Source organism: Gopherus flavomarginatus, chromosome 11, assembly GCF_025201925.1.
Source record: "Gopherus flavomarginatus isolate rGopFla2 chromosome 11, rGopFla2.mat.asm, whole genome shotgun sequence".
NCBI lineage: Eukaryota > Metazoa > Chordata > Testudines > Testudinidae > Gopherus > Gopherus flavomarginatus.
In genome coordinates this window covers 33,765,090-33,772,444 of record NC_066627.1, presented here as the reverse complement: position 1 = coordinate 33,772,444, position 7,355 = coordinate 33,765,090, and positions in this window count along the sequence as shown.

Below are 7,355 nucleotides of genomic sequence, written 5' to 3'. Positions count from 1 at the left end.
TCAAAAAAGAACTAAATACATTATGGAGGATAGGTCCATCAATGCTATTAGATTCTGTTTGCCAGAAGCTAGGAATTGGTGACAGGGGATGGATCACTTGATGATTACGTGTTCTGTTCGTTCCTCTGGGGCACCTGGCATTGGCCACTGTCGGAAAACAGGATACTGAACTAGATGGACCTTTGGTCTGACCCAGTATGACCATTCTTAAGAAACTAGGTCAAATTACAAAGGATGAATATAAACAAATAACACAAGTTTGTAGGGACAAAATTAGAAAGGCCAAGGCACAAAACGATATCAAACTAGCTAAAGACAGAAAGGGTAACAAGAAAACATTCTACAAATCCATTAGAACCAAGAGGAAGACCAAGGATAGGGAAGGCTTATTACTCAGTGTGTGTGTGTGTGGGGAAATAATAACAGAAAATATGGAAATGGCAGAGGTGCTTAAAGACTTCTTTGATTCTGTTTTCCGCAAGAAGGTTGGTGGTGATTGTACATCTAACATAGTGAATGCCAGTGAAAATGAGGTAGGATCAGAGGCTAAAACAGGAAAAGAACAAGTTAAAAATTACTTAGACAAGTTAGATGTCTTCAAGTCACCAGGGCCAGATGAAAGGCATCCTAGAATACTCAAGGAGCTGACTGAGGAGATATCTGAACCATTAGTGATTATCTTTGAAAAGTCATGGAAGACAGGAGACATTGCAGAAGACTGAATAAGTCAAATATAGTGCCCAACTATAAAAAGGGAAATAAGGACAACCTGGGAAATTACAGACCAGTCAGCTCAACTTCTGTACCTGGAACTATAATGGAGCAAATAATTAAGCAATCAGTTTGCAAACATCTAGGAGATAATAAGATGATAAGTAACAGTCAGCATGGATTTGTCAAGAACAAATTGTGTCAAACCAACCTGATAGCTTTCTTTGACAGGGTAACAAGCTTTGTGGATGAGGGAAGCGGTAGGTGTGGTACATCTTAACTTTAGTAAAACTTTTGATACTGTCTCACATAACCTCATAAATAAACTAGGGAAATGCAACCTAGATGGAGCTACTATAAGGTAGGTGCAAAACTGGTTGGAAAACCATTCTCAGAGAGTAGTTATCAATGGTTCATAGTCATGCTGGATGGGCATAATCAAATATTTAGATAATAGTATATAGAGTACACTTATAAAGTTTATGGACCATACCAAGTGGGGAGGGATTGCTAGTGCTTTGGAGAAGAGGATTAAAATTTACAATGTTCTGGACAAACTGTAGAAATGGTCTGAAATAAACAGGATGACATTCAACAAGGACAAATGTAAAGTACTCCATTTAGGAAGGTACAATCAGTTTCACACATACAAAATGGGAAATGACTGCCTAGGACGGAGCACTGCGGAAAGGGATCTGAGGGTCATAGTGGACCATAAGCTAAATATGAATCAACAGCATAACACTGTTGCAAAAAAAGTGAACAACATTCTGGGATGTATTAGCAGAAGTGTTGTAAGCAAGATATGAGAAGTAGTTCTTCCGTTCTACTCTGCACCGATTAGACCTCGACTGGAGTATTAGGTTCAGTTCTGGGTGCCACATTTCAGGAAAGATGTGGACAAAATGGAGAAAGTCCAGAGAAGAGCAACAAAAATGATGAAAGGTCTAGAAAACATGACCTATGAAGGAAGATTGAAAAAATTGGGTTTGTTTAATTTGGAGAAGAGAAGACTGAGAAGGGACATGATAGCAGTTTTCGGGTATCTAAAAGGGTGTCATCAGGAGGAGGGAGAAAACTTGTTCGTCTTGCCTCTAAGGATAGAACAAGAAGCAATGGGCTTAAATTGCAGCAAGGGTGGTTTAGCTTGGACATTAGGAAAAACTTCCTGTCAGGGTGGCTAAGCGCTGGAATAAACTGCCTTGTGGAGGCTGTGGAATCTCCGTCATTGGAGATTATTAAGAGCAGGTAGACAAACACCTGTCAGGGATAGTCTAGATAATACTTGGTCCTGCATTGGGTGCAGGGGACTGGACTAGATGATCTCTCTAAGTCCCTTCCAGTCCTATGATTCTATGATTTTACATTTGACCATATTCAAACACATATTATTTGCTTGCACGCACTTTACCAAATGTTGCAGATTGCTCTGTATCAATAACCTGTCCTCTTTCTTGTTTACCACTCCCAGTCTTTGCGTCATTGCAAACTTTAGCAATGATGATTTTATGTTGTCTCCCAGAACATTGATAAAAATGTTAAATAGCATAAGGCCAAGAGTAGATCCCTGTGGGAATCCACGAGAAACAACGATTCCCCACTTATGCTTACATTTTCAGATCTATCAGCTAGCCAATTTTTAATCCATTTAACGTGTGTATCTTTTTGGGCATCTAGTAAAATGTTCTTAAATAGTTCCCAATTATTGTTCATCTTTTTCTGTTTAATTTTTTTCTCCTAACTGATTTGGCTCAAAATTGTTTTCATCTTTGTGAAATTGGCACTTTTAGTGCATCAAATAACTATATTACTGGTCTGGGATTTATTCTGTTCACACATAGCAGATGTACTCAAGTCAGGATCATCTATGTCTCAACTACCACTAACTTTTAGTTCTGTGATCAATCCTTCTTTATCTGTCAAGGTGAATTCCTCCTTGTCGCATGCAACACCTTTTGAGTTAGGAATTTGTCATCTATAATTTTTAGGAATTCCAAGGATGTTTTCATATTGGCAGCCTGAGGCCTCTAGCATATGTCACTCAGATTGAAATCGATCACGATAATGCAGCTTTTTCCCCTACACATTATAGTTACATGCTTAAGGAATTGGTCATTCTATTCCCTAATGTGATTTTGGTGGCCTGTAATAGAGACCAATTAATACCCCATCTTGTGTTTTATCTGTTCAATATGTGGATGTTCAAGGTCATTTGTCAAGTGTCAGTGACTCGGAAGCAGGTAATGCCAGTTTTGACAGTGCTACTCCCCCTTCTCTTCTTTTTGCCCACTCAATCCTTCCTAAACAGGTTATACCAATTGAGTGTAACATTCCAATCATGCAAATCTTTCCACCAGGTTTCAGTAATACCAAGAAGGTTGAATTTATGCTCATGAGTGAGAAATTCCAATTCCTCTTATTACCCGGGCTCCTAGCATCAGTATATAGATAATTAAAGAATTCCAATATCCCTGAAAAGCTTTACTCTGCAATGCCCTTGCCAAGAGGTTTAATATCTGACAGAATAGACAGACCAAGACAAATAAATAAGGATCTACCAAATCCATGGCTGTGAAAAACATTCCATGGACCATGAAATCTGGTCTCTCCCATGAGATCTGGCCTTCTCTGTACTTTTACCCTATACTATATATATTTCACAGGGGAAACCAGCAGTTCTCAAACTGGGAGTCCCAACCCATAAGAGACTTCCTGGGAGGTCACAAGGTTATTGTAGCAGGGTTATGGTAATGACACCCTTACTTCTGTGCTGTCTTCAGAGTTGGGTGGCCAGAGAGTGGTGGCTGCTGGCTAGACGCTCAGCTCTGAAGGTAGTGCCCCACCAGCAGCAGCGCAGAAATAAGGGTGGTAATACCATACCATGCCACCCTTACTTCTGCGCTACTGCCGTCAGAGCTGGGAGGCTGGAGAGTGGCGGCTACTGGCCAAGGGCCCAACTCTGAAGGCAACAGCACAGAACTAAGGGTGGCAATACCATACCGTGCCATCCTTCCTTTAGCGCCGCTGCCGGTGACGGAGTTGCCTTCAGAGCTAGGCTCCTGGCCAGCAGCCACTGTTCTCTGGTCACCCAGCTCTGAAGGCAGCGCCACTGCCACTGCCAGCACCAGCACAGAAGTGGGGAGGGCAATATCACGGACGCCTCCCCCCATCTCCTTTTGGGTCAGGACCCCTACAATTACAACATCATGAAATTTCAGATCTCTGAAATCATGAAATTTACAATTTTAAAAATTCTATGACTGTGAAATTGACCAAAATGGACCATGAATTTGGTTAGGCCCCACATATAAACATAACAAGCTAAGTTCATTCCTGGTATAGATAGAGTGGAGTATAATTCAGCGAACTAGCTAACTTTCCATACTATACCTCCCTCTCTTCAATCCGAGTGCCCCACCATGCAAATATCTGGTAGGACAGTAAAATGGACACAGAAACACTGTCTTGTTTGGTCAAATTTGCTTCCCCATGAAAGTCCCTCATTGAGACACCCCATGGCCTCTGTGAACCCCACCACTGTTTTTCATAGTTTGCTTTAGACACAGCATAAATCCACCAGCTTTCAGTCTAATTTCACAAGATTAATGGTTTTAATATTTTCAGTGTACCCGGCACCCCAGAGAAGAGAAAGATGCTCATGCAAAGTTTGGACACGGATAAACTCTCCTCCCACATTGTTTATTAAATATGTTAAAACATCATAGGTCTTTCTGTCCATGGAGCTAATCAAATTGCTCACCGAGGCCATATTAGAGGAATGCGTTTTCTAGCGGTTATTAAAAAAAATAGGAGAGTAAATTTGTTTATTGTCCATGTGAGATGTAACCTTATTAGCTCCTCACCCACAGATACAGAGCTGTTGCAATGGGAAATAACATACTAGGTGAAGGATTGAGCACTGTGGGAATGTAGGCCTCTAGGTGGCCTGAATAGGTTTTCTTAATTATTTTTATTACAATAGTGGCTTGAGGCCTCTATTGAGATCAGGGCCCCATTGTTCTATACAATTTACAAACAGCCAAAACAGACATTGGGAGGGGAGGGAACACGGTGTCCTACTGTCCCCCAATGCGTATGTGGCAGGGTCTCCACTGCACAGTTTAGGCCCCATTTTACCCCTTTCCTTCCGTGCTGTAGTCTTCGCTTTGGCTGCTTCTGCTGCTGCTCCTATCAGCTATCTCCTGAGGCTACCAAACAGGAGGCTAACTACTGCCATTTGCAATGGTAGCTTTTACATTGTGGGCATTTGTCCTTTACAAACTGGACTGAGAGCCCTCCCCCGCCCCGAAACTCATGTCACACAGTCCATTGGACAGCTGTCAGATGATCACATTTGTTTTTTAAGGACTTGAGCTAAACTTTAGCATGTGCCCGACTGCAAAGGAGAAAGGCTCTGCGACCCATTGCCTGAGCTATTCAACCTCCTCCCCAGCTCCACTCCATTTGCAAACCTCCATTCTGACTTCCCTGGTGTCCAAGCAGATAGCATGCTCACACATCACATTTTAATTATATGACAGTGGGCTCTATCTACACATCCCTCACTTACTCATCCCTGATTGATTTTTATAGAGCTATCTCTTTTCCTGATGCCAGCATTTTTTGCTCGGCTATTGCATCCTCTGCCACCAATGGACATGCTGGACAGCCTGGTGTGAGAAAATTAACACTGACTGTATTCATGTGGGGTCAGTGATAGCAGAACAAATTCCTGTGCCTGCTGTGCTCTCTTCATTAATGTCATTCACTGGCCTTCACAAGACAAAGCCAATGACAGACCATCAAGAGTAATGAGGCAGAGCTAACTCACTAGAGAATGTGACTGCAAATTAATTTTAGTTTCATTACTTGTCCTACTGAATTACATTAATTAAAGAGGAAAGGAGAAACATGTTTGCTCAGCTATTTTCACTGTCCTGTTACAGAAAACCAATACTCTGTGTCCAACTTGTTCAAAGAAATTAGCGAACGAGAGGGAAAAGTGGCAGGAGGTGGAGTGGGAGGGGGTGACACCCTCATAATCCATAGCCCAGATGAACAGTATGCAAATCCATTAGCAGAGGGAGACATGCTCTTCCTAGCAATAGCAGTTGCTTGTAAATAGTGCCAGAAGTCATTGAAACCATTCAGGGCTGGATTTTTAACTATGTCTAAGTAGAGTTCAGGAGCACTGGGGAGGAGTAATCATGATACCAGTTTGAATCTCTGATGCTGCATCACTGGCCTTGGTGTAAGATCCCTCCAGGAGTGAGCCTGGGTGGTGCAAAGTGGATGAAGCAGACCAGAGACTCTGATCCTGTAGTCTAGATATTTCTGTCACAGTTCAGTGCAATGGCACCTGAATTTCCCCTTCCATGGTCCAGAAAGGACACCCACTCTCACACTTTCAGCTTCTCAGCTGCCTCCGCACATTGGCTTGTTTAGCCTGGCCAAAAGAAGGCTGCGAGGGGATATGCTTGCTCTATATAAATATATCAGGGGGATTAACGTTAGGGAGGGAGAGGAATTATTTAAGTTTAGTACTAATGTAGGCACGAGGACGAATGGGTATAAACTGGATATTAGGAAGTTTAGACTTGAAATTAGACGAAGGTTTCTAACCATTAGGGGAGTGAAGTTCTGGAACAGCCTTCCGAGGGAAGTAGTAGGGGCAAAGACTTTTCTGGCTTTAAGACAAAGCTTGATAAGTATATGGAGGGGATGTTATGATAGGATCGTTAATCTGGGCAATTGATCTTGGATTACCACCAGATAGGTCTGCTCAATGGTCTGCGGGGAGATGTTGGATGGGATGGGAACTGAGTTACTGCAGAGAATTCCTTCTTGGGTGCTGGCTGGTGAGTCTTGCCCACATGCTCAGGGTTTAGCTGATCGCCATATTTGGGGTCGGGAAGGAATTTTCCTCCAGGGCGGATTGGCAGGGGCCCTGGAGGTTTTTCGCCTTCCCCTGCAGTGTGGGGCACGGGTTGCTTGCTGGTGGATTCTCTGCAGCTTGAGGTCTTCAAACCAATTTTGAGGATTTCAATAACTCGGTCCTGGGTTAGGGGTTGTTATAAAATTGGATGGGTGGGGTTCTGTGGCCTGCCTTGTGCAGGAGGTCAGACTAGATGATCATATTGGTCCCTTCTGACCTATGAGTCTATGAGTCTATGAGTCTATTAGAGTGGAGACCTGTGTCTCTTTCTCTCTCCTGGCCAGAGTATTTTCCCGCTTACACTGTGAATTCCTTAGCAAAGTCAGAGTGCCTCAGTAGGCCTGCTCTGCTTTTCTCCTCAGAGGCTATAAACAGTGTATTACCCACCATTAAGTTACCACACAACTCTTTCTAAGCAAGCACATTTATTCTTAAGGTAAAAGTATTACCGATAAAACATATTCCAAACAATAAAAGAAACTTGTCTCATGCTAATAAGTTTACCAGAGATCACCTCACCCCTCCATCTCCACCCATGGCTTTCATTGGTGTCAGTCCTTCCTATGGATTAGGGCCACTCCCCTTGGACAGAAGGTTCTGTCCATTTGCTGGAACAGAATGAAGGCCCTGAGTCAGTTTGAACTCAGGTTATTTGTCCAAAAGTCTTCTCTTTGTCTGCTAGTCTCTGGAGAATCCCATTTGAACCAGT